General features: G+C 40.5%; 1 protein-coding gene across 6 annotated transcripts in view; it reads right to left on the bottom strand.

The window, feature by feature from the left end:
* The window catches only part of LOC115768625 (small conductance calcium-activated potassium channel protein), an 87,237-nt gene that overhangs the window by 32,489 nt on the left and 28,104 nt on the right, over positions 1-26,644 (bottom strand). Inside the window, exon 1 of one of the 6 annotated variants that reach the window (XM_030713288.1) lies at positions 15,537-15,793. The exons of the other annotated variants lie outside the window; for them this stretch is intronic. The gene's annotated coding sequence lies outside the window, so the exon portion shown is untranslated. Of the gene's footprint in view, positions 1-15,536; positions 15,794-26,644 lie in introns of those variants that run through there. 6 annotated transcript variants of the gene reach the window in all.

Below are 26,644 nucleotides of genomic sequence, written 5' to 3'. Positions count from 1 at the left end.
TGGCAGCGAGCGTTAGTTTAACTGTAACTAAGTGAGCGCCAAGCCACACACACACACACACACACACACACACACACGCATACACACACACACACACACACACACACACACACGCATACATATGCGTAGTGCCTAAAATGCTGCCTGCTACTAACGAGTACTAAACATTTTCTTTAAATTAAGCATAATGCGCGCCCACATCGGCGCACGCGTCGCAATGCCGTTAAATCCAAATATTTGTTTATAAAATCTACCCATAACCTCACAACGCAGCGAAACCCGTTACGTGCCTGTGTGTTGATGCTTGAGCTTTGCCACACGCTCTTTAGTCGTCGCCTTTTACTTTCTGCTTATTTGTCTCTCTAACTGTTACAGTCCATCTGCATTCGAGATGGGCGCGTGACTCAATTGTGAACGCGCACGTATCGTGAACTTGACTTGATAGCCCCCAGGCCGCAGGCCCACATTGACAAGTCCCTAAAGCAAAACATGTTACTTAAAAAAGGCATATTTAACGCTGATTTCGACGACTTTAGCCACATGCGTGTCTGTACGTGACAGACAGTTTGTTGGATTTCTAGGCGTGAAAGTGTTATTTCAATTGTTTTCTTTTAATAATTGAGACTTTCCCTACAAACCACATTTGGTTCTTGGAACGAGATAAGCTGCGATATTCGAATGTTGACAAGATATTTGTTGCAGTTTTCTTTTGCTGCTTAATTCGGTGCATTTTTATTTTTTTCGTGCTTTTGAGTCTGAGCCTGAGCTCCCTCAAGCGTTGAATGTCTCGTTCTTGCACATCTCTAATTAGCACACACACGCACACGCATTAACACATAAGCAGGTATGCATGTGTGTGCGCGTGTGTACTTATACTCTTTCGTCCCGCTCTTGTGCATATGAGTGTGGCAAATGCTGTCTTTCAATTGAGGCCTTAATCAGTTTGGCTTTCGCATTTTGTACGCTCTAATGAAAACGTTCACAAAAGCCGTGCCCCGCAGCCCCGCCCTGCGAGCCTGCGACCTTCTACTAACTAAGTAGAATTGGTTTAATGCTAAGTAGATTTTCTTTAATGTGCAGGCTGCTGCTGCTGCTGTTGTTTTGTTTGTTGCTGTATATGGTAATAACAGCGCAAGAGAGAGTGAGCGAGAGTGAGAGAGAGAGAGAGAGACACAGAGAGCGAGAGAGCTGCGGGCAAAGCTGTGCCAAGTTTGACGTTGACTTTGGCTATGCGATGAGTTAAGCTCAGTTGAGTTGAGTTGGAATGGCAGAGTAAAGCTTAAGGCTCAATGCTGTGACAGGCTTAGGCGTTGGTTGTTGTTGTTGTTCTTGTTGTTGTTTGTTGTTGTTGTTGTTGCTGCTGCTGTGATTAGCGATGGGCGCGCTAAAGGCAAGCACAAAGCTGATCAGGTGGCTATGCATGCATGAGTGAGTGTGTGTATGTGTGTGTGCTGTCTGTTTGCTGAGTTTCTATCATTGCCACGCCCACAACAATAACAACATATAAATTGAATGGGAAAACAGGAAAAGCAGCTGCCGTTGCTGCTGAGTTGTTTGTCATTGCTGTTAATGTTTTGAACTTTGCGTGTCTTACACACACACACACACACACACACACACACACAGTCACAGATACACGCACACTTACACGTATTGGGCCGCACGCAATGACAAACTGAAAGGCGTTATCAATGGCGGCAAAGGCGACACAGATCCTGCTACTGCTCCTGCTTTACATATGCAGAAAAGCCAAAAGCCGCAATACACACACACACAGTCACACACAGACGCACACACTGACCTGCGTGCGTGTGTAAATGTGGCCAACATAAAACAAAACAAATTGCGCATATTCTGGAACATCTAATGCCAATGATGTTAATTGGATTTCTTAATTAAGTTGAAAAGCGAAATGAAAACGCAAAGGCCGCGAAACGAAAAAGAACAAAAACAAAGAACTAACAAAATTATGAGTTTATCTGCAAAACCGGAAACTAAACACATATTTTATGCCTCCTCAATTATTGGTCTACAGAGGCCCTGTGTATGTAACACCTACTGTATAATATATAGTGTGAACCCATTTAATATGGTAATATTATCCAGCATACTATATCATCTCAGATTCTGATCATTTAGTTTATGATTTGTCACAAAATACTAAACGCATTGAAGAAGCCCATTTTAAGGTTTTCAGGTTTGAGAAAATCAAGAAAAATCTATTATTTATCTCATCTGAATGTTTAAAATCAAAGTTATTTAATCTTATCTTAGTTTCCGTGCGCTTTATCAACCAAATGTGGGCAGAGTCTTATCAGAATCTACTATACCATATAGCTCTAGAGGAAGAATCGGTGGAAAAATTAGATGCTGTAGGGAAAATATATATATTTCCCTCTCGCCTTTATATAAGCACTTCTATACTCTTTGTCTACAAGGTCTTAATCGATCTTTATACCCATCGACAAGGACTTTAGCTTGTTTTGATAGATCTATAGACCCTATATCTAGAAGGACTTATGCTCGTCTTAATACATCTCAATGATGTTATAATAAAAGGAATATAATAATTTAGGGTATGCAGAAAGATTGATTATACGACAGACAAAATGTGTAGCATACATATCGGGGCTTGGAAATATTTCAATAACGCATTATTTGTAATATTCATTTATATATCTCATCTGTAGCAGCCTACTCGCCCAGGTTTATCATTCCGAGTAAGCATTACGATTCGTTTCCATAAAATACTTCTTCGTAATTATGAGAAATAACTGTATTTAGCATTTCCCCTTTATGTATCGCTGGGCTATAAATTTGCAATGAGCACATTTTACAGTATTTCCGCGAACAGCAAAATTAATGCTGTCACTTTCCTTTTTGTTTTGTGAAAGGACTTTTTCATTTGCGCCTTGCATATTTCATAAAGAATTATAATTGTCGTTGTCACATTATACACCCAAAGTTCGTAACAATTTGCATGCAACACTGCAATTGAGCCCTTAAAAGACAGACAAACGGGCAGACAGATGACAGACAATCAACATTTGGCACCTATTCAAAAATAGAAACGATTTTCCATTTACCTACTTACCGCGCCTGACATATATATATATATATATATATAGATATATATATATATATATGTACGTATGGCAACTTAGAGAAAAGTGTGTTGAAATGCTAGCACGAAAATGTTTCATTTGGCTTATGGGTTGCCGCATTGCCACTGTGCCACGCCCCTTTTCTATAAGTCACCTACATTTTCCCACCAGCTCGAAATTAACATACTCATTGTGAGCCCTTTAACGAGCGAAGGGGCGGTCGGCCGGCACGCATACAACATATTATAAGCTCTAGGCACACTCACCACACACACACACACACACACACACACACACACACACACACACACACACACACACACACACACACACACACACACACACACACACACACACACACACACACACACACACACACACACACACACACACACACACACACACACACACACACACACACACACACACACACACACACACACACACACACACACACACACACACACACACACACACACACACACACACACACACACACACACACACACACACACACACACACACACACACACACACACACACACACACACACACACACACACACACACACACATACGCACAGTCACACGTGTTTGTACTCGAAGGAAATTGGTGGAAATTATCGAGTTTCCTATACAAAACGCGTCTGACACGCAAAACGAGCCAGAACAGACGTTTCAGTAGCTCGCACTGAGCTTGAATGTTGTTGTTGTTGTTGTTGTTGTTGTTGTTGTTGCTGTAGTTGTTGTTGTTTTTGTCGCAGTTGTTGTTGGTAAAGCTATAGTTGAAGTTGGCGTTGGATTTGGAGTTGGCTGGCTATTGCTTTAACGATAGCGTTTAGATTTGGGTGCGCGTCCCTGCTCGGGCGCCGCGCTTTTCGGTCCCTGCTCGGGCGCCACCAAAACCCATACAATGTCGACTGCTCACAGCATGGCGCACATGATTTTGTTGGCAGCCTTCGTTTTCGTTTGCGTTGCCTAATAAATTTAGCGTAATTTACGTTTAGATGTGGTTTACGCTTTTGGTTTCTCTTTGCGCGGGGCTAGAGTCTACTTTCAGGCCACGTTCTGGTTTTTTTTGTTATTTTCGTCTCGAGTGCAGGAAATTCATAATGAAGTGTTCGCTTTGTTGAAGCTTAATTAGGCGTATAAGTAATATTTTCAGTTTGCCAATGGGCTGTCTATGATGCTGTGTGGGTGTGTGTGTGTGTGGGTGGGGGTGTGAGTGTGGGTGTTTGGTGTGCGGCGGGAGTTGAAAACTTTGAATTTGTATATTAGTTCACCCTGAGTGCACAATTCGGTCAGTGTACAGTCGCATATGCACCTATATTGGGGCAGGGCTGTCAACTCTAAGCTATACACTTATTGTTTGGCCGTCGCACACTTCACTTATCACTTTTATCATGTGATAAGCGGCGGAGAAGGCGTTGTGCGGGGGAGTACTATAAAGAGTATACCCAAGAAAAGTAGTGTAACGCTTGAGGGCAGCTGCATGTCACAGGCAGAAGGAGGCAGCTCCGATCCATGGATATAGTCCGATATATATATTTATATATATTCGTGATCAGCAGCAACAGTCGAGTTGATAAATCTGATCTCGAAGACTACAATAGCTGGAGACTTGAAATTATGAACATATTCTCGTATATCACTCACAGCAAGAGTTTGTCAATTTCTTTTATCGATAATTCTTTCTATGTGAGAAACTCTTGCCTAGGAGTTCAAGCGTAGCACCTTCTAGTGCCCGTTCAAGGAATTAATTATCTGTAAATTTTTACAAAATCGATAAAAAAAATCAATATCGATAATCGATATTTTAAACTTGTTTGATAGAGGTTCGTTAATATTAGCAAATATTACAGCTGAAACCCTTTAAATGGGATTGTATATTGTGATTCAAATTTATCGATAACTTTTCACGATAAACAAATATCAATAATTATCGACTCTGCTTGCTCGTTTTATGAGCATTTTATAGAGATTTTAAAACTAAGATACTCCTGAGCTTCTTTTATTCTACCCAACACAAATTAAATAGGAAGCGCAGCACAAAAGTTATCGAAAATGAGAAGCAAACGGAAGAAGCAGCAAATGTTATATTCATATAGAGGTTATCTGTTAGTTGAGAACCCGCTACTAGAGCACTTTTGGTGATTATGATTATTTCCTTGTGCTGGGAGCGTGCCAAAGCGGCGCATCCAATAATGATAGCCTGACAATGGCAGTAAATTTCTTGGGCCTCTGCCCACCTGCCCCGTCGCACCGCAAAGGTCCCACAGAATCAAATGGTCGAGACATTGTAGTTGCCGCTTGGCATTGTCGCTGCTTTGGGGCATCGTCGTGGTCGATGGCAAGCACATTGCAGGTTGTTATGATCGAAAATCAATATACATATAGCTCACCCCATTGTCTCTCCCTGTGTGTGTGTGTATGTGTGTGTTTGGGTGTTGGCCATGCAAGTGTACAGCCCCAAGTGCCCCACAACAGTCCCCCTCAAAGGAACACCCAACCCTTACAAAATTGATGAATCCCAGCCAAGACATGTGCCACTTGGACGCATGTCTCTTGGCATGGCTGCCAGTCAGGCAGTCGCAATGCAATTCTCAACCAACTGGCACCACCAAGCACCAATTTTCAATGCAACGTTCGCTTTTTGATTCCATAGAAATAAAATAGATATATATGTATATGTATATATATTTGTGTTTTAGGCAAGGGCGAGGGTCACGCGTTGACGTTGTACGTTCTAAATGCCTGACATATTCGGGTCCTCGACGGCATGTTGACTATCTTTAGATACAGTGAACGCTCGCGAAATTGAATGCTTTCTTTTCTGGTTTCATTTATAATTGGCAATCGGACTTCTCACGGTTCAGCATATCTATTGAAAACTGATAGGCCTTTTAATTTATATTCACATTTTATATTGTTTGTCATGTGACAGACGGACTGATTGAGAGACTGACTGAGTGATTGATTAACTGACTGACTGGCGGATTACTTTATTGACTGACTGACCGCTAGCTTGACCAATTGACTGCCTGACCGATTAATTGACTGAGTGCCTGAATGACTGACTGATAGACTGTTCGATTAACTGACTGTTTGATTGACTGACTGAATAATTGACTGACTGACTGACAGACTGACTGACCGACTAGCTTAGTGATTGACTGACTGAATAATTGACTGACTGACTGACAGACTGACTGACCGACTAGCTTAGTGATTGACTGACTTACAGACCAACTGACTGATGGACTGACTATTTGACTGATTGACTGACCTACGAATAGACTAAAAGACCAACTGACTGACTGATTGACTGACAGACAGACCCACTGATTGACTGACTCAGTGCTTGGCTCAAATTCATTTTCAAAGATTTTTGTGTATGTTTGCTTTAACCCCTTTTTTTTCCTCCTCTTTCAATATTTGTTACCCAACATTCATACGTAATTCACACTTTCCTATTCTAAAATGAAAATGAAAATGAAATGAAATGCAACTTGTTGCATAAACTGAACTCTGATACAATGTGGGGGATAAATCAGGTGGCGCGTGCCACGAAACGTGTAAGATTTCACCCAAAATAATTATAATAATAATAATAAAAAACGTGTAAGATTTCACCCAAAATAATAATAGACAGAAATATGAAAAGGATACAATTAGTTACGTGCTGTAACATAATATGCGATTATGTTATATATATAAAAAAAAAAGGTGACCTTAGAAACTCGAGCACTTGTCGCAGATTTTCATCATTTCTTAGAAGCAAGAAAAGCAACAAAAGACAATTTCCTGTCACGTCACGTGTTGTATAATAGACAGCCTGAACTTGAACTCGGTGCTTATGGTCCGATCGTTATGAAAACAGGCATTTAATATGGCAGAAAAAAGTGCGATATACGATATACGCAAGCAGCAAGGCTTTGCCCTTAAAAATGCGTTTCCGATGAAGGCATCCAAAACGAGAAATATTTCGAATAGATTCAGGGCATTAAGAGTTATCTCTTTAACATTCAAATATTTTATTTAAGTTTAATGCTTAAATCGTTTTATTGTCTCAAGTTGGGTTTTATATGATGAATATAAAGATTTTATTTGTTGGTCTGTTCAGTTCAGCGAGTGACTACTGTAGCGCCAATTATTGCAATCATAATGTGCCTGTTGTTGTTGTTGTTGTTGACGATGATTGTGCTAGTTTGCAGTTGAGTTTACTCAACTTGACTTTTGTTTTCATTGCAGTTGCAACTTGTTGTAAAGTACGAGCAGTTTTATTATAATTTCCATGCCAACTTGCAACTCAAATATTTGTGACCACACAGAGACACACACGCACACGCACACACCCGCACACACACAGACACGCACAACAATTGGATCACATGGACATGACCATTAAGCAAACAACATCAATGCTCAGTGCTGGGGCGCCAATTGTTGAAGGGATAGGGCCCGGTGCGGAGGGGGGTCGTGTCGGGGACAGCCATTGAGGCGGTCAAAGTATTCAGTTTGGGGCGTGCGTATTGGCTGTGCATAGGTCAACGCAAAGCAAATAATTAATAAACAATAATCAAAAGCTCAATTGGCCTTGACTTGAAGTGTTTTCACAGTTATCTCTGTATACCCTGTGCTCAAGGCGTGTGAATCAAAGCGGGTAGCATGGTATTGTGCAAATTTATGTAACAGTTAACAAGCCAGCCCGAACCCAAAGACCCAAATATACATATATAGCTTAGGTAGCTTACATATATTTAGCTTAGCCAACATAGCCACGTTCCGCTGTCCATCCCTCTGGAGAGGGAGACTATGGAGACTTTAAATGTGAAATATATATTCTAGCATACAATACGCAGCACTAGTTAATCAGTTTTTCTCGATTTCTCCTATGATTAAATATTGAATATCTTTATTGAGACCTGGTATCTTAAGCAGTAACTCGAAGATTGTAAGAGCTAGATACGCCAATCTTGGAGAGCTCACAACGATATCACTTTTAGTATATTCACCACAGTTCGGCTTGAAGTATTAAGGCTAAACGCTTGTGAATTGGAATGCACACACATTTTGTTGTCATATTTAAGCATCAGTAATTGCATGAAGATCGAAAACTGAAATTAGTCAGTTATTCGCGAGTGTATTTTGCATGCTGTGCTGTGACCTGAGGAAAGCCTGTGTGTGTGTTTTTGTGCGCATAAAAGAAAGCTTGAGGAATTTTCTCTAGAGAATGGCAAGCGTTCGCGTCAGTCTAACTAACAGACAGGCAATCTCTTGCTTTTATTTGTCAACGCAGAAAACTGCACCAGCCTACATAAGGCAAGCTCTGCCACAGACAGACACACACACAGACACACACACACACAGACACACACATACATATGCCTAACAAGCATGTGGTAATTGTAAGGACTAGCCGCACGCTTGCTCAATTATCCGCATACGCGGTTTTGGCCGGGGCATACCTGGCGTATGAGTATTGCGCATACTGTTTGTGCTGCTTGGCGGGGGAAAGTGTGGCGCTCGGTTGGTTGGTTACTCTTCAATTGCACATGCCCGCTCGCTGGCTGACCAATTTCGTTTCAATTACAATGAATTTGAATGGTTTGTTGGGTCAAATAAAATGCAAACGTTTCGATCGACAGCGACTCGAACTGAAGCCCTCGAATTCAGGATTAAATTGGACAAGTGGTCAGGGCCACGTGCGTTCAAAGTCCAACAACAAACAAAACTTTTACTCGACAATAGTGTGCTGAGAGAGAGAGAGAAAGGAAGGGGGGTGGTAAAATTTCTATTTACATAAAAGGCGCAACAACACTTGCTGTGTGTGTGTGTGTGTGTGTAAAAAGTTGTTTGGCCAAGGCATATCGAAAAGCGTTTAGACGGCTCGTGACTGCGTGAGCAGGCAATGAGCTGTACTGCGTGTGTGCGTGTGCGTGTGTGTGTGTGTGTGTGTGGTCAATAGCTAGACACGTGCACAAAGTATTTTGCCTAGTTGCCGCAAGCATTTTAAACGCAAACTATGTAGATTAAACGCTTTTTCGAAGCCAAAATAAAGACCCACTCCCCACCGATCAAGTGGCGCCATCTATGGTTGGCATTGGGCGGCTCGCTACAAAGACGTTGCCAGCAAAGTCGAATTGCTTGTAAATTGCCCTCGGGGCGCTGCTTTCACACACATGTTTGACGTTTTCTCGGAAGTTTTTCGAAGTTTTTGTGGCGCTGCTTTCAGGATTTGTTTCAAAAGGGAGTCTCCTTCTTTTACCTTATGCTACGGCCCGAAGAAATTTCGTTCAAAGAGCGCGTGCCTCATTTTGTGGCAATTCAATTGCACTCGAGACCCAAGACTGGGAATAACATGCACTCGACATGCTCTTTTCAGCAGCTTTAAACTAGCCAGCAAGAGTGCTGTGTAGTTGGAAGTGCCCGACTAGCAGATACTCTGCACCCAGCCGTCGGGCAGTATGGGAATAGATGCGTGCTTCTATAACTGCAGTGCCTTAAATCGAATCTTTATGAAACTGATGGGACTGAAGTATGGCAAACTGAATGTGTGCTTATGGCTAAGCACAAGGAGTTAGGCTTAAGAACTATTTCAGTTTTGGGCAGTACGGGAAGGGGTTTAACAAAAAGTAGCATCTTGCTTGCGAGCATATTCTACGTTATAAATCGATTACCACTAGCTATAATAAACTCCGAGTTATCATTAACATCAAAATTGATAGCTGTCGATATATAAATATCGATATAAGAGCATAATAATCAGGAGTTACATTTTTCTTGAGAGCATATTCTACGTCTCAAATCGAATATCATTTGCTGGAATGATCTTCGACTTGTCATCAAAATCGAAATCTTATACTTATCGATAGCTATTTATCAATGTCGATTATCGATAGTTTTCGATATTTATCGATAAATTTTAAATATAAGCAGATATTGAAAAAATTTCATTTATTTCATGTAAAAATACGCTTTTTTCATGTTTAAAGCGTTTATAAGGAATCAGACAGGCAGACGGATCAAGAAAACTATTGGCTGGGCTCGGACTAGTCTCTTTCTCTTTCTGGCTGTTACCCTACATTAGCATACGAGTTTTATAGGCTCCTCGCTCAATTTCATTTGGCACGGGGTATGAAAAAGGCAACTCCTTGCAATGAAAGTCCCCCTTCAGGTTATCAAAGCGCCAGAGAATAAAGTTTTTGGTTTTTCATTTTTTGCTTTTTGATCGTATGACTGTATTATCCAGCTGCAGCCGCTGCACTTGTTTACCCAAGGGCTTTATTCATAAAAGAAAAAAAAAAAAACCAACTAGTTAGGATTTATTGCATGGCACTAACTGCATTAGGCCCACGCGCAAAAGTTGTATTTCCTAGAAATGGCTAAGCCGGCTTAAGCTTGAGTTCATTTATATTAAAAACGCGTGCGGTATGCTGTTAGCTACAAATTGAACTCTCGAAAGTCGGAAGCCCACTTAACGAGCACTTCATGGCAGACTGGCAAATTAAAAGCATTTTGTTTTTTTCCTCTTTTGCTGTTTGCCTTTTCACTATGTGAAATTATTCGGAAAGGCTTCTACACATGTCTAGCTAGAGTGTACCCCATAAGGTATTATCCGGCTTTGCACGAGCCAACTGCTATGCTTCACATGGTGACTAGCGACTTTTTCAAACGCTTTTCGCCCCTCGTCGCTGCGTCCAATTATATTTTTTAACCACGCGTTTTTCTTGGCTCTAATATGGTCGGTTTTTTCCCCCAACTCAGTTTTTTGTGCAGCGCTGCGAAAATGAGCTTTAAATGCTGCGCAACAGAATTTAATCCGCGTTCTTTCATCCTTTGAAAGCTATTTTGGCGCATAATTATGAATTGCAAAGGGAAAATTAAAAGGGATTGCATACAAAATTGCACAATGTTTCCATTCTATTCAAAACGCAGGCTTACGTGCTCATTAAATGGAAGCTACGGTTAAAACATGCATGCAGCCAGCTCAAAAGAATATTGCTCAGCGCGCGTGTATCATCAAGCAAACGGTCAGTCAATCAGTCAATCAGCACAATCATTCTTGTATATTAAGATGGATGTTGAAAGCGTTTAATAAACGACTTCAAATGACAACAAGAAACCAATTTTGATGCAAAACAGCGTAGGCTGTAAAATGTTTAAGAATGTGACACAAAACAGAATAGAAAAATGAACTAAACGGTTTCTCTCACGAGAGAGCAAATTGGTGCGGGTGTGTGTGTGGGTGTGTGTGCGTGTGCGTGTGGGTCACGTTCTCATCAAACGAGACGAACGTGCCGTTGTTCGACACACACTCAGACACACACACACACACGCACACATAAAACAAAGGAAAGCGAAAATACTGAAAAATTGTTGTCATTTAAGTGAAGTGGGGCAAAAACACAACTTGTTTTTGTGTAATCGGGTCTGGCAATCCTTGTCAATATCTCAGCATATTTATATATATAAATATATATAACTATATATATGTTCATATATACATTGATATGAAGCAAAAATGCCAGCAGCAGCAGTTACCTTTAACTATTGGCATTTGCAATTCACCTGTGCAATTGCAGGCACTTCGGGCTGCTGGCATGTGACAGCAATTGATTCCGGAATCAAAGAGAAAAGAATATTTTTGTGTTGTTGTTTATCGTTTAACCGAGCGGAATGCACACGGACGGATATATTGAATCACACTGAGTGGTAGCTGTGATTATTTTAAAGCTTGGTTTTTATGCGATTGTGAGAGGGTATTATAACTAAATCGCGCGATATGCAACGCATAAAGGTAGTGTGAGATGTTTGTGTATGCATTTAATAATTGTTGTTCATTTCAAGCAAGCTCTAGATATCTAAGCTAAGTAGTCTCTCGGTTAGACAAGAGCTCACGAGTTGCTCAAATCGGAGCACTATAGCATATAGTTGCAATAGAAATTGTCGGTTGAAGTTAAGATTCTCGTAAGGGTAAGTTTGTTGTGCTTCAATAAAATTAACATCGTTTAACTATATTATATAAATATAGAAGCAATTGGCAGGAAATAAAAGTTAAAGCTCTTTCTGGCTCGAATCGGAGCACTATAGCATATAACTGCCAGAGAAATTGAATCCCAAGTTCTCACACGTTTGTTGTCCTTAAAGATATGCTCACCAAACATGGATATAAAAATATTATATAGCTATAGGAACAATCGCTGGCATATAAACGTTTAAGGCACTTTCCAGCCATTTAATCTTCGCTTCTTTCATCCTGTGCCCAACATGGGATTTGTTGAATCTTTCGTCTGGTCAACAATGAGACAGGCATGATTGATGGCCGTTAGCGGATAGCATGACAATATCAAACAATTAAACAATATAATAATGCATTGTTCTTGACAACAATTCGGGGACAGGTCATTAGCCCTCAAGGGTCAAAGGAATACACGAGTGCTTAATACAAATTTATGTGGCATACAATAAGGAATATATATTTGATATAAACATTTGTTATTAAACATTTAATGTTCGATCTCTTGATGGCTTGAAACATGGAACGTGGGCACTTTCAGGGCACGAAAAGAACGAGTTTAGATCAAATGATCGATAACTCACCCAGTTGCCATGAATTCGATTATTATCGTTATTAAAAACCTGTTTCGTTTTAAACATAAATCGAAAAATGTAAGAGCTGAGAGTATATACAGATGCAGATTAGATGATATCACAGCGGAAAACTTTGTCTGTACCCAACAAATTTGAGAAGAAAAAAAGGTAAAATAGTCTTGGGCTTTAGTTTTTAGTATTTGTGTATGCATGTATAGAAGAAAACAAGATTGTTCGTAAAGGCAGCTCGTCGTCAGCATTTCCAGGGTATATGCTAGTCGGACACTTGCGACTTCAGGCACACTCCTTTTATGCTTGTATATTTGCCCAATCAAAAAAAAAAAAAGAAGCAAATATAATTCGCAGTGTTTGCCGCGTGAATTGATTGAAAGTCTAATTTTGATTATTTTGATAATGTGTTGCATACTTTGGGGCGGCAGCCACGTGACGTATACGCACATGTAGCGCATACGCAACGTTGGCCTCCGCATTTTTGTGTGTGTGTGTGTTTTTTTTCCTGTACATCTTTGTTGTTGTTTTTTATTGCGTTCTTATGCTCAGTTGTTGGACAGTTGTTGCGCTGCCTTTATCCATCAGTTGTTCTTGCCTTTACATAACAGCGCGTGGTGGGCTTGGTGGGGCTGCTGGGTAAGTCGCTCGTTGTGTCGCTCTGTTTATCAGTGCCTGCGAATTGCATAAGCTATACAGACGAAGCAGCAAAGTTGCGTTTGCAATGGCAGCGAAAACAATCAGCCGGCAACGACAGAAACATGTGACAACGCGTCCAGCCATTTGTTGCCATTGCCGGCCGGACAACAAAATAGCGGAAATGTCAATCAACAAGCCGGAAACTGGCAACTGCCACTGAAACCGGCTTGATGAAGCATTCTTTCGCAATTGCCTGACAGTCAGTTTGCACCAAAAACAAAAACAAAAACAAATGAAAAAAAAAAACCAAAAAGTGAAACACGAACGTGAACTGGAATTGCGAACTGCGAACTGGCACTGTGAACTGCAGTTGTCAAATGCAAGCGTAATGGAATCAATTCGATTGTTTCATATTGCACAAATGCCTTATATGATTTTCCATTCTCTTGTGTAAATGTTTAAGCTCTGCTATCTTTTGCATAAGTGCTTCACAGCAGGATATTTCGCTATTTGATTGTTGTCTGGCTCTACAAGTTCTGTTAGTTCTGTTGATACCTTTGAATAAATGGTTCACAGCAGGGTATTTCGATCTATGATTTCCAATATTGTTGTCGAGTTCCTCGAATTCTTTTAGTTGCATTTATATCTTTGCAATTGTACCTCACAACAGGGTGCTTTAATATGTAATTTTGTTTTGTATGATTTACAAATATTTCTGTCGACCTTTTGCATAAATGCTTCACAGCAGGCGGCATCGAATGTGTGTGTTCTATGATTTGTAATATTTTTTTATTTCAGTTTTTTATTCTCTTTTTAAGTGTGATTTTTTGATTTTTAATAATGCTGTCTGTCTGTCTGTCTGTCTTTCACATTCTGTTTGTTCATTTCATATATTTTGCATAAATGCTTCACAGCAGGATATTTCAATATGCGATTTTCAATAGAAGTTCATTCAATAACTTTTGCATAAATGCTTCACAACAGGGTGCTTCAAATGTTTGTTTTTTTTTTCTTCCTAGTTATTTGTGTTATTTTAGCTCCTGTGATATCCTTTACAAGTCCATGAGATTTATGAGCAGTCATTTTGGCGTTATCTTCAAAATTTTGTGTATAAATTGATCTGGCTAAACACTTCATATAGAACATTTTGCATAAATTGCTCGCAACAGAATCAAAGTTTCTAAGTTCTTTTTTATATTTACAAGATTAGGTCTTTGACTAGCTTATGATCACAGAAGATTTAGTCTTTGGCTAGTGCTTAGCTCACAAAATCTTATTAAATGAGGCAGAAATCAACAACAAGAACTAGTTTTCAAATATCTTAAGACTTGTTTTGTTGTTGTTGTCTTTACATTTGTTCTCGAGTTCTTTGAGTTTCTAAATAACTTTCAACTAATTTGCATATGTTTCTTTTTGAGTACCTATTTCACAATCTTTTATGTTTCATCTCAAGGTCTTATAATTCTTTTAAATATGTTCTGTATTTGTGCATTATTCATCCTCAACATTCTATACTTTTTTATCATACTTATAGCATAAGTATACCATTGTGAATGGGAAAGAGAACATATTATAATAACTACTATCGTATTTGTTCATTGATTTTGGTAGGTGAGAACATAAAGTACTCAGAAAACAATTGAATATGATAAAGATGTGAAAATATGAAAGAATATGATATTGTTGTTTTTCTTGCAAGTACTCACACTTTGCTTCAGTTCTATCTCTTACTATTAACTGAGTGTGATTAATTTGGGTCTTAAAATTTGCCTTCGTTCCATTGAAATTTTTGTGTCTTTTCCCGGATTCTTTGTATTCCCACAAAGGCTTTCATTGTTTTTACTATATGTGTACTTCCAGTCTCTTTAGGTAAATTACGCCCAACATTTTGAAAGTTCATTAAATTCCAACAATAGTCACAATCAAATTTTATGCTTTGTGCAAAACTTTCGACAGTTATTCTATTAAAAATGTTGCCTATGTTTCTGAAATTCTTACCAGTTCCCTAAATTATACGCGCAAAACAAAAAACGAAATGAAAGAAGGCCAACAACCAGTGTTGGTAAGCATATGTAATGGGCACATTTTGAGTGTTGTAAGGAAGTTATCTGTTGTCTGCTGTTTATGTTGGGTCTTAGCTAAATTCTAGGTGGAATAAATAGAAATTGGTTAGTTAGAATAGTTAGCGTACTTTTTTGTGTATGCCTCGATGTTGCGTCGCTTGTACGAGGAGTTGCGGGAGGGGGGCTGCCCTTAGCGTTTGTTGCTGTTGTTTACGACATTGAAGCGGTATCGCATTGGTTCATCCGTCGTATCGTTTCGGCTTTCATAGTGTTTCCTTTCTGTTGTTGTTGTTGTTGTTTTGGTTTTTATTTATTTATTTTCTTCGTATTTAAATTGTTCTGCTTACGCCTTTTGCTATTTTCTATTTGAATTGAACGTATTACGAATCGAAAATTAATTTGTGCTTTTCATTTTATTTATTTTTATATTATTTTTTTCATTTCTGCTTTTATAGCTTGGCACACACACACACACGCACACACACACACACACACAACGAGCAGACACAAACACACTCTCGCACACACACGCCACGCACAACACACACCGCACACAAACACGCGCACTCGAAAAAAATTTGAAAAGAAAACAGCTGAAATTGAGTATTTGTTGTTTTTGGTGGTTTTTTTTTTTTTAGTTTTTTGTTGGTTTTTTTTTTTTGTTTTTTGTTGTTTATATTATTTTTGGTATTATTAAATGTTGTTCGGAAGCTTTACAGCATTATAGTTGTTGTTCGGTTTGTGAAGTCTCCTCTTGGATTTATATTGTTTTATTGTAAGTACATATTAAGTAAGTTTATATTTAAATGGAGCTCTGCGCTTGGTACATCAGCCATGGGTGTAAACACAATACAGACTGAATCTTAACTGGCGACGACGCTACAACTTTATGGAGGACGCCCAGCGCCAACGACGACGCCGACGACGACGCCGACGCCGACAACGACGCCGACAAACGACGCCGACGACGAGGATGAGGACGACGATGCCGATGTCGACCAAGTTCGAATTAACTCGACCACAATACGAGCAGCGCGAAGCGAGACGAGACTCTGCACACACACGCACACACACACATACACACTCACACACACACAGACACAGGACGGTACCAATCGACATTGCGACAGGGCAACCGGAACAACGGGCCGCTCATTTGACGAACGGCCTGTTTAAATGAAAGTGAGCGCGGCTATTTTTTTGGCTATTTTTTTTGGCTGGTTTTTTTTTTTATTTTTCTTTCGTTTTTGTTTTGCTTTCAAGGAGCTGCCAAGAATTGTTTTAGGGGCGAGGTCGAACGACTCTCGACTCTCGACTCTCGACTTTTGACCGTCGGACTGTCGACTCTCGATGCCGCTGACAGCTCAGCTGATTCAGCATTCGGCTCTGCCCACAATATCAGCTGGCCAGCGAGCTGCTGTTGCAGTTTTTCACTTGATTTGTGCGGCCGTACGCTAAGCTCGCCTTTTTTGGCCGCTGCTTTTTGGCTACAAATTCATTTATTTGGCCATTTTTTTTGTTTTTCTTTTTTTGGCATGCCATTTTTTTGGCTTTGTTATCCGTGGCATATTTTTGACAATTATGAATTGGCATTGTCATGTGTGCGTGTGCGTGCTTGTGCGTATGTGTGTGCTCGTGCGTGTGTGTGTGTGTGTGTGTATGTGTGCTCGCTGCTCTCACATGCCTATGCACGTACACGCTTAGCGTGTGCTCTCTGCGCGTGTCTCTCTCGTTGTGCGGCGTGCGCTCCCACTCGCTCTGGCGCCTGGCTGTTCGCTATAGCTGTCTCTGTTGCGCGCAGCGACCACACAGAATTGTGCTTTTTTTTTTTTTTTATATTTCTTGTGGACAAATGACAACGGGCAACTGGCAACTGGCAACTGGCGGCTGGGTACATGTACACTCACAACAACAAAAGCAGAGCCAGCGGAATAGGAGCAATGGCAATAAAAACAACAACAACAACAACAACTGCGCTCACACCAGAAGCGCAGTTAGAATGCCGCCTGATAGCGCTTTGGCGTGCCAGCTGCTATTGTTGCTGCTGTTGCTGCTGCTGCTGCTGCTGCTTCTGCCGCTGCTGCTGTTGTTGCTGTTGTCTGTGTTGTTCCCACTATCTCTATAGCTCGCTCTTGCTCTCTCTTCGACGCTCTTTTTAGTTGCTCTTCCTCTTGTTGTTGTTATTGTGCTGAGGTTTCTTGAAGAAACTGAACTTTGAGCTTTTGAGCTTGATCTAAACATAATTCGCACCTGGCACGCAATACGTAAATCAAAATTGAACTTTACATGTTAATCCTTTACACAATTAAATCCGGCATATATTATCAGTGGGAGAGAGAGAGAGAGGGAGCTAGGTTTATGTATTTATTTGCCATTCGATTGCCATTTTGAAAATCAAATTCAAAAAGTAAAACAAGGAAATCAACTTTTGCTGCTGTTGTTGTTGTTGTTGTTGCTGTTGCTGTTGCTGTGTGTGAGAGTGTTCATTTTGCATTTGAGCGCTGCCCTGTTACCCGTGTCCTTCGGTTGGTCCTGCGCATTGGCAAGCGCCGATTTGCGTAAGGTGCCAGGCTCCGGCGAACGACTAAGGCTCCAGCTTTGGCTCCTTGCTGGCTGCCGGGCCAAGTGCCCGCACACCCACCCAACCACACACACATACACACACACACATACAGACACGCCCGACCGCCCTGTTTGCCACCTTCACACTGATTCTCAATCCAAAAGTTTAGCTGCTGCGCGTTGCTTTGTCATCGGCAATTGTCGTTGTCGTAGTCACGTTGTTCAGCAATATTTTTTAGCTGTGCGCACATGTGTGCTTGCATGCGTGTGGGTGTGGGTGTGTGCAGGTGGGTGGGCGCGCGTGTAACTCGTTTGGAATGCATCCTGCTGCTGCTGCTGATGATGAACTTGCAAATGGATTTGCCTAGCAACAACTGCTGATGGATGTGCACAAAACCATCAACTCAAAGGACTCAAGGACGATACCGACACGCCAACCGAGCCAACCGCCCAATCCACACCATGCCCGCAAAATGGCGCTCTCCTGAACCGTCACAACTCCCACTTGGCATATCCTTTAATTTGCTACCCATCATTAAGCAACTGTCGTTGAGCCTTTGAGCAACATTCAATTGTCCCGCAAATTGACAACAGGACATGCCATACAGGACATTATCTAACTAGAAGGCAACGCACATGTTTTGACCAAATCCCAGCCCCAGCCCCAGCCGGAATCGCAGCCCCAGCCCAGCGGGATAATGGATGCGTCAACGACACACGACATTTACTCAAAACGCTGTCATGCCAGATTTTGAATAAATCATGGATATGCAAACTTTATGCATTTGTCAGCCATTCGCAACCCCCCACCCCCGTCCCCTTCCCTGAAGCCCATGTGATTACCGTTCATATAATTCCGGCAACTCCTGTCGCTAACCCCATATCAACAGTTGACAACTGACAGCTGCATACTTTGTTCCCGTGAACGTCTGTGCAGGACGTCTTGACTGCGTCAAATGCCTATTTTGGTAGAAGAATTTCTCTACTGCGCACCTATTCCGAGTAAAACTGTTGCGATTCGGAACGTCGTAACCTTTTATATAAAAAAAAAAAAAAACGGATGACTTGACAAAAATTGCTGCAAGATATAATGTCTTATGGCGTAAAACAATATAAAATACGCAAGCAAGCACGCTAAAGTTGAATGTATTCGACTGCGAAATACCCTGTATACCTTAGTAGTTATAATATTGTTGCTTATTCCAACATGCTTGCAATTCTACGAATCATAACATAAAGACTGATAGTTATACCGAAATTCACCTCTAGTTAATTTTAGATGTATTTGGGCAACACATAAACTCATGTGCTGCTTCTTTTTCAGTCTAAAAAAAGGTAGGATATTTAACAAGTGTAAAGTTCATAGGCTGTGTAAACTACATTTGTTGTATCTAGCTCTTATAGTTTTTGAATTATGCTTAAAAAGCCAAGTTTCAAAATCGATACTTATCGATATTTTGAAAATGAGTCGAGATATTGACAAAAAATGATAAACTCGTTTTTCTAATGGTACAGAATAATATATATACTTTTTTCTAAGTCTCCAACTTTTATAGTGTTCGAGATCGACAAGTATTTAAAGACATAAATACATACTAATTGACCCAACTCTTCGTCCTGACCACGAATATATATGTTAAATGGAACTTAAATTTCTACTTCTGTATGTTACATGAAAAACAATATACCCTTTATAATTAATTTTCAATGGAAACAGGGTATAACATCCCGCTGCGGACCATCAGAAAGACATACATAACTCTCAGTTGGTTTGTAATGGAATCAATCGAGTTATAAAAAAAAAACAAGTAAGAAGTTCTAGTCGGGAGCTCCCGACTAGGGGATACCATGAACCCTCTTCTTCCAACATCAAATCCATATATATTTTCTATTTAAGAAGGTATATGTCAAGTTTGGTGACTCTAGCTCTTATTATTTACCAAAATTGCCCAAAAAACAGGATATCGATATCGATTTTTATCGATTGCTTGGAAACGGAGTACGTTATCGATTATCGGAAACAAACTCGATCTGCGCAGGCACTAGAAGCACCTACATCTAAAAGTCTCTAGTCAAGTCTCTAGCTCTTATAGGTTCTGAGATCCTTGCGTTCATACATACGGACGGACGAACGGACGGACAGACAGACGGACATGGCTAGATCGACTCGGCTATTGGTGCTGATCACAAATATATATACTTTATGGGGTCGGAGATGCTTTCTTCTGCCTGTTACATACATTTTGATTTTGCACAAATACAATATACCCTTATACTAGTTCGAAATGGAACTGTTGCGTTTGCAGTTCCGGTAGGAATTCAACTCCTACGGGAACAAAACTTCGATCCAGTTCAAGGAACCAGAAAAAGTGCAACAGAACAAACTGCACCCAAAACAGAAGCTTTTTAACAATCAAGCGTTGTCACATTAATGACAAATGTAAGATGGCAACACTTTGGGCGTAATTCAATTGAACTAGTTCGCTGGATAAGTAAATATTATGTGAGCGAATGACTCACGAATGGTTGAAGCAAAGCGCTGAAAGACGACACCGAACAAAATCCGAAGGAAAAAAAGAAGTAAAAATAAAGAATTTAATGGGCGGAACCACTTTGTCAATTCGAAATCGCTTAAATGCGCTTGTCATAATTTATTGATAGGCACCCTAGATGGATAATGGATATATATGTACATATATAACGATATAGACTATATTGTGTATATACGGCTACTTAAATGTGCACTCGATAGAATCGTGCTCGAGCAGCGGCAGTCGCGAACCATTATCATTAAATTTTCAAAAGTTCTTTGACTATTTTCTGGCATTATACCGCTGCCGCTGCCGATGCCGCTGTCTCGGGCCCGGACTCGCACCCGGACACGGACCCGGACGTTAACGCGGTACCGGACGCAAGGCACGAACCCGTACACGGACCAGCGGCCAATAAGTTATTGGCCATTGAGGCCACCTGCCCGTTAGTCTATGTGTTACCCACTTAAATAACGCAGTCAGGGTCAGCCAGCGGCTGGCAGACTTCGATATGCATGGGGCACTATGGACAGCGTTGACGCCACGGGCACTACGGCGGACAGTACAAAAAGTACGGGCATATGGGCAAATATGGGGATTGCTGTAGCTGTTGCTGCTGCTGCTGCTGCTGCAATTGGGCAGGCGTCGCGTTAACGCAAACGCATTTAATATTTCAGAAAGCAACAGAGACAGACAGAGACAAATAGAGGCAAGTGGACAAGTGTTACGGGCCATGGGGCTTCGGGGAAACAACAGTTGAGGGCACACTCTGGCTGTCGTCTGTCGTCCACCGCAGTCGCATATAAAATTTATCATCGGCTAAATATGGCATGCGCAGCGATTGAAGGTGTTTGCTTATAACGCACACATGTCGCCCACATTTACTTGCATCGATAATTTATGCCCGCCAAAAAACTTATACTTGGCCTCAAAATGCAGCCACAGCCGTTAATAGTGCTCTAATCGGCAGTGACCGACGGCCAGATGCCCTTCAGCCGGCAACAGTCGAACCTAACATTACTTCTACCTTCAGATTTACTTTATGGCAAATGCACTCCCAAGGAACTTCGGTACTTATGGTCCGATCTTAATGAAATTTTCAAAGCTTTAATCTGGCACTCAACTGTTTGTGCATACCAAAGCTCAGTAATCTAGCTTTACAGTAGTGGAAGGAATCCAAAGCGAGGAATATTTTTAATCTACGCATATAATACGAGAATCCACAAATCAAATGTGATATATCTACCTCTTCTAAGGTCAGAGTTATGCTGACGAAACCTTCTATCATAATCGATATATATCGATATTAAATCAAATTAGGGCGATATACAATTTAAAGATAAAATCGTTGTGCGTATGATCTTTGGGATTATATACTATACAATTCAAGTCTCTATCCTCAATAGTTTTCGAGAGGCATAGATGAACATCAAAGGATTCAGCTCTTTCTACTGATCCGGAATATATGTGTGTGGTCCTTCATGCAGATGCCCAAAGCCATGATACCCGTTCAATGGGTGCAGCGCATTAGCACAGAAAGCTTTACAGTCAACTAGCAGCCGACGCAAAACACGTTGAATAAGCCATTAATTAAAGCTGCTAAATTGCTCTTCAATCGGCTATCTAGCATCTGCTATATATCACGGCTTATGTAGCACACAATTACCGCAGCTCAAAAGTTGAAAGTTCAGTGAAAAAAAAAAGTATTTATATATATATATATGTATATGCAAAAGGTCCTTAAACAGCGCAGATATCAAATTATTTATGACTTTCAAAAGCATTGTTGATGCTCCATTGAAACCTAGTTTGATTTATCTTCCCGTTGATATGCGGTCATATTTTTAAAACTATCAACGTTGCCAGACTTGACTTATTTCTATGGCTGGCGCTTTGTAAGCGTTTTCTAGAGAGCTCTGTTAGGAATTCACTTAACATATTATACTATTATGTTAACATATGGCTTAACATGAGCCTTGACATAAGTGTAATCAACACAAATGTTACCACGAAAAAGTGTCATTTATGTTAAGGCCTTGACATCGACTGCCGGTGAAAACACAATTTACTGCTGCCCGATGTCAACTGTCTGGCAAGGTGGCAACGCTGCAACGCGTGCTTATCTGCATGATTAACTGCCTGCTAAGACACGGCAATTTGTTAAAGGCTCAACAGCTCACTTAACTGCCAGCTGAAATTTAACTACAGCAATTATGCAAACATAAGCTACAATTCTGATAAGGTGGCAGCACAAAATTTTAACAATGTGTTTTGAGAGATTTGACTGCCAACACAGCACTATTGGATTAGTGCAAGAATGAATGGTGTAATTATGCTGCCAGATGTGTACTGCCAGTCAAGATGGCAACTCTGCAGCTTTAATCATCAGTAAACGGTTAAACAACTAAATAGACTGCTTGACATAGATAATACAGTAAAAAAAGGGAGACCTAATTGGAACTATGCCGTAATATATACGTATCGGGCAAAGTGGCAACAGCAGGATAAACATCTTGAGGCAGCAACTACCTGCTAAGACCTCATAACTGAAATAATGCAATAGTGTCTAAAGGTGGCAACGCTGGTCAGTTTAACTATCGGTTAACGTCTTGAAAGAAAGCTCGAGACAGCTATTGGAATTATGCCAGAGCGAAAGGCACAGTTGGATTGCTGGTTAAACTGCCTGCCAAGACCTCATCTAACTGGCACTATGCAATAATTCGCCACGGATCGGTAAAGATGCCTGGCACAGGTGGCAACGCTGCACTTTTATCCATAGGTAGAATGCTTCAAAGCTGATTAAGCTGCCGGCACTTGACGTTATGCAAAATTGAAAGGCACGTCATTCGTGCGAGTTGCTGCTAAGCATTTGACAAGTGGATTTCGGGTTTTGGGCAAATGCCAAAGTGCGCCAAGCGAGCGGAATAGAATGCCAAGCGTAATGCAATTTACTATAACAACAATAAAATGGCCGCGGGGGTCCGTTTGCGGTCCGTTTAACACACAGTTTTTGGAGTTTTGGTTGCCGTCGGTTTATTTGGCCAGCGAATCGATTTTCAAGCATGTGCCTGCCACAAGGTGACAAGAACTTGTTTGCTTTCGCTTGCCCCCAGGAAATGTTGAAGGTAATTGACGAGCTCTAGACCTTAACTGACCCTGACCTGAAAATTGTTTCAAAACCCAGAAAGAAGGCAACACTCACGATTGGCTTTCATTAGTCAAGTTGAGTAAGCCGAGGGATTTGTCAATGCCCAGACGAACCCTCCCCTAAGCACAGGTGCCTTCTCAGCACTTGTTATGTTCTTCCTGCCAATTTAATGAGAAGCCCATAACATGAATCGCCCGGGCAAATTACAAATAGAGATGCCTTCGCGGCAAATCGATTAGGTCATATGCCAGCAGCACTCTAAACAATATATCAAAGACAAAGAACGTTCCCATTCAGAGTGTGCGACACTGGGGTTAGGGAGGGGCTGGCAGGAATTGAGAGGCATACGTTTCCGTATATTATAGGCAAATCGAGTATTTATGGGCATTTGTTTTCGATAGCAATTCAGATACAAATACTACTAGATACAATAATCTCGATGCTAGCGTTCGACTAGCTCGCGCGCCACAGTGTGTGCCTGTGTCTATTTGAATTGAACACATTTTCTATACCCTTTTAGATGAGGTATCTCCAAAGTGTCAATCAATCTGTATTAGAGTCTCACATGTTATTTGGCTCAACCGATTCGAGGTCAAAGATCGATTTTCCTATTGCGAATGAATTCATGGCACAAAGGAGGGCTAAATGGATTGGATAATTGGATCGATTTAAGAAGCGCCCTTAACACTGTCCAAAACATGCTGTTAAAGCAGCGCTGTTAAGGTGGCACTGTTAACCTGGGCTGTTAGCGTTACAGTTGCGAAGGCATACAGTCAAGGAAGCGCTGTTAAAGGCGCAATGTTAAATATGCCATGTTAAAACTGCGCTGTCCGAATGCAGACGTCAAAATAGCGATATTGAAAGCCAAAATACATGTTGGGCTGTTAAAGTGCTGTAGTGACACTGTTAAGCACGGACAGTTGGTCAGACACTGTTGAGTAGGCCCTGTTTAGGTAGCACTGTTATGGGAGCTCTAAGGTGGCGCTGTTAAAGGGCCCTGTGAAAGGCTCTGTTAAAGTGGCGCTGTTAAAGAGGAACCGTCTAAAAGACGCAGTAAATGAGACACATATTAACAGGCGCTCCTAACAAAAGCGCCTTACAGACGCTGTTAAGAGGTGCTGTTAAAGAGCCTCTATTTTATTGTCGCTTTTTAGAGGCGCTATTAAGACGCGCTGTTAAAGAAATAAATTTAAGGAGGCACTGTCTAAGCTTCGTTGCCTAAAAGGCGCTGCTAATGAGAGACAGTTTAAGTGGCGGTTTTAAAAGTATTTATTAAGAGGCGCTCTTTACAGACAGAGAAATAGAGTAAACCAGCCTAAACAGTAGCAGCAACTCGCTTCAAGTTTCGCTATTTAAGGTAGTAACTTTTATAGAAACGCTGTTAAAAAAGCACACATTCACAAACGCTGTTAAATAAATGCTGTTGAAGTAGCGCTGTTAAGGATACGCTACAAGGTAAATACGTTAAGGGAACACTGTGAATCTCACACAATTAGCGTACTGTAAAATGCAAGTACATGCATAAGTGTAAGAGAAACAAAACACTTGCTAATTGGACAGAGCTTTAGATATAAACGGCATTTTCCAATTGGATTTACGACACTGGGACAATATCGGTTTGCATTTATAAAGCAAAACGGGCCAAAGTACTAGCAATTTTCATAAGGAAATCATTTGATAAATGTTATTTTTCTGCAGTATGCAATTATTTGTAATTTAAAATGCATACTAGGATCGATGCATACACGGAAATCAATATAATTTTATGCATATTACGACCTTGAGCACTTATATCGTTGTCTAAGATGTTATTATTTTGATTATATAGTTCTTGATATGTATATAAATTGTAGACGATAGCTGTAACAGTTGGATAGCTTCTATTGAAGGGATTTTGCTGTTTATAAACGATTTAATATACCAGCATGCTAATTGTACAATTCGCATTAAGGTAGCCTGCAATTGACAAAAAGTGTGAAACACAGCTCAAGTACGATTTCCAGGAAAAATCTGGTCCTCCCGTTTTGACCAAGAACAATGGGATTCTCCGAATGAAGTGCAACACTTTTCAAATGAACTTTCACAAGAATGCTTAGTAAATGTGTCTCTGTCCTATTAGATGAAAAACATAACAACACAAGTTGTAGAAAATGATTTTCCGCTATTTTTCCACAATTGCGAGTGGAACCTTACGAAACGTTTGAAAAATCAAAGCGGCACCTTTATGTTAATCGTTTTGATAAGAAAAAATGGCGAAAGTTATCGAAAGCAAAATTATTGATTTTCGGAATATCTACATAGGAAATCTATATTGATAAGCATATACACATTAAATAAGAAGGTCGAAACCTTTAAAGCTTAAATGAAATGCTACAAATTTTAAATATCTAAGCTAAATATTTATTGAAGTATTCAAAATAAATCGAAAATTTGTAGTTTCAATAGTTATTTGATTGCTCAAATCAGATTGAAGCTTTTTTGAGCTTTAATTTAGAATACTCCAAATCTTAAATATTTAAAAAAAAATCTTAATTTGAATATTCATATTCAAAAAATTGTCTTTCTATCTTTCTATTGAAAAGTAAGGGCATGCAAACGTCGCTATGCCTATTCAAAGTAAACAATTTTTTATGGTTGTTTTGATTTCCTGTGTGCGTGAGCGTGTGCGCGAATGTGTGCGTGTGTGTGTGTGCGTGTGTGTGTGCGTGTGCTCGAGCATGTGTGTGTTGTGTTTGCGTCTGCAGATGCTTTGGATGAAAATAACTTGATAGAGCCCCAGTTTGAGTTGAGAAGCGATGCGTTATTTATTTTTATAGTTGGACCAATGGGCAGCCAATGTGCTTGATGGAAATGGACCTGAAACCTGCTGGCATATATGTCATACGTGTACATGCGTCAGAGTTACAGTTATTGTTAGCTCTGTGTGTGTGTGTGTGTGTGTGTGTGTGTGGGCGTCAGTGTGAGTGTGTATGTTAGGGGGTTAAGTTTCTGGCAA

Source organism: Drosophila novamexicana, unplaced genomic scaffold (genome assembly GCF_003285875.2).
Source record: "Drosophila novamexicana strain 15010-1031.04,08,12 unplaced genomic scaffold, DnovRS2.1 tig00001856-arrow-arrow-pilon, whole genome shotgun sequence".
NCBI lineage: Eukaryota > Metazoa > Arthropoda > Insecta > Diptera > Drosophilidae > Drosophila > Drosophila novamexicana.
This window is presented reverse-complemented; position numbering and strand designations above follow the sequence as displayed.